Raw genomic sequence first — 2500 nt, 5'->3', positions numbered from 1 at the left:
GCCGCATGTTCACAGAATTGCTTGTGAATTTCCATGAGTTTCCAGTTTGCAGTTTTCCAAATCTGAAGTGGGTCGTTCATAAACACTGAGTAACGAACACCTGCCACAGATGGCAAAAACAAAACACACATCATGCTTTCCCTGAGCTGTGACGTGAACACAAGAGTATTAGCTCTTTATAACTCCTCCAGCGCTGCGCTCAGATCTGCAGAACGTGCTGGAGTTCAGATTCAGAGTTAATAAAGTGATTTCTAAATGCTAAAGATGCAGTTTTCTGTTAGGGTTAGTGTGGCTATGCAGTGTCCACATTTAGATGAGCGTGTGAACGTGAGTGTGTGTTTGAGTAAGTGTGTGTCCAGTCTCTAATCACACTACATATCCATGTTGTCATGGGAACTGACGTGGAACAGGACTTTAGTTTGCTGTGTGGGTGAGAAAACTGTCATCCCTCTCTCGCTCTCTCTCTCTCTCTCTCTCTCTTTTCTCCTGGAAAATATTCCGGAAATCTGGAAAACTTTCCACCCTTCTGCAGACCAGGAGGACAGTCGTGATGACAGATTGACACACACACGCACACAAGCACACACAAAATTTACACACTTACACACACCACACACACACACACACACACACACACACACACACACACACACACACACACACACACTGTTCTGTCCAGTACAAAACTCTATTAGATACTGAAGGAGAAACATTTAGTCTTTTGCCGTGTGTGTGTGTATTTTAAGTTAGGCTTGTTTTATTTGTGATTTAACTGTTTAATTGTATAACTCTCTCTCTCTCTCTCTCTCTCTCTCTCACACACACACACACACACTCTGATAGTAAACAATCATTACATCACAGTTATTCACCTGGAGAAATTCAGCTCCTGCTCTACATCTATTCTCTATAAATCTTCTGTTTTAACATGCAGTGTTATTTTAGTTTTTATATATTATTTTAATATCTATTAATATTTTAATATTAAAGTAGTGTGTCAGTAGGAAATATCAGTTCACATTTCCAAACATTCTTTTTGCCATATATTGATGTACATGGTGTTTCTTCAAAAAGCTATATATATATATATATATACAGGTTTTTATTTTTTTAGTAATTGCTCTGATTTTTTTTTTTAAATATTACTCGATCTTACGATACTGTATTTCAGTTTAAGTACAATTTTAGTTTTCATAAATTTTCAGTTACTCATTAGTATTTCACCAAGGCATCATTTCTAATTTTCATTTAGTTGAAGTCTTCCATATTTTATTTTATTTTATTTTTTTTTTTTTTATTTTAATTTATTCCTAGGATTCAAATATGAATTTTCAGTTTTTGTTTTTTTCAATTAACAAAACTATTTGTGTACTTTTATGTGGTTTAAGTTTTTTATCTAATATTTATTTGTAATATTTAATATTTTATGGTTTTAATTTAAGTAAGCAATAATAACCCTGTCACAACAGAAGCCAACTTTTTTAATTTAATATTTATATTTTATTAATTTTATTTCTATTTCAATTATTAAAAATATTTTGAATAGTTTGTTCATTTTCATTTTCATCTAATATTTATATTTTATTAGATTTTTTTAATTAGATTTTTTTTAATAGTTAAATACCGTTTTTTAAACTTGAACAAAGAAACGTGGTGTTTGTGTGTGTTTGTTTAGTCTTGTAGGAGTCCTGTCCTCCTGTCTCCGTGTTGAAGGGTCTGCTTTGTGGCTCCGTCCCATTTGATGTGAAATCGGAGAGCTCTGATTGTAAGATTAGATGTTACACAACTTTATGAGACTTTAAACTGACTTTTTTTCTCTCTCTCTCTGAGTGAAAAAACATTTAGAAGCAGCAGCAGCGTCTGGTCAGCCTGTAATCAGACTCCTGCACCTTCGGCTTCTCGACACTAACTTCAGGTTGCGGCCAGAGACGAGACACACACACACACACACACACACACACACACACACACACACACACACACACACACACACACACACACACAGACAGGGGTGTAAATTGGTTTTCTCCAGCTGAATGGCTCTGGCTGTAAAGCAGCAGTGCATGATGGGATACCGTCAGCGTTTCTTTGTAAAGCCATTTAAAGTGCAAGAGATCAAACTTTGCCTCTTTTACTGATTCTTTCTGGCTGATGTTCTTTAATTCCCTGCAGAGATCGTAACAACTGAGTCGAAAACCGGGGAAATAAAGCAACTGGTACAACGATAAGCTCATTTCAGCATAAAATTAGCAACAACACACTCCATTACTGCGTTTTAGGTCACATTAGTTCATTTCAATCGCCTGATTCATATGATTAATGAATCTGTAATGTTCACACAAGTCTCTACATGCCATTTAATTAATTACAATTTTGTAGCAAAATACATTTGAATTAAAAAATGTTTTCAGTTCAGTAGTATTACTAGGTTTTTGTATTAGTTTTATTGTAAAATATGCATATGTCCAGTAAATAAATATAATTGTATTTTATTATAATT

General features: G+C 34.3%; 1 protein-coding gene across 1 annotated transcript in view; it reads left to right on the top strand.

The window, feature by feature from the left end:
* LOC109070007 (cGMP-dependent 3',5'-cyclic phosphodiesterase-like) overlaps positions 1-2500 on the top strand; it is a 114815-nt gene that overhangs the window by 75743 nt on the left and 36572 nt on the right. The gene's annotated exons all lie outside the window — the stretch shown is intronic.

The sequence above is a fragment of the Cyprinus carpio genome, chromosome A15 (assembly GCF_018340385.1).
Source record: "Cyprinus carpio isolate SPL01 chromosome A15, ASM1834038v1, whole genome shotgun sequence".
Classification (NCBI taxonomy): domain Eukaryota; kingdom Metazoa; phylum Chordata; class Actinopteri; order Cypriniformes; family Cyprinidae; genus Cyprinus; species Cyprinus carpio.
The sequence above is the reverse complement of the archived record's forward strand: the minus strand, read 5'-3'. Positions and strand labels throughout refer to the sequence as shown.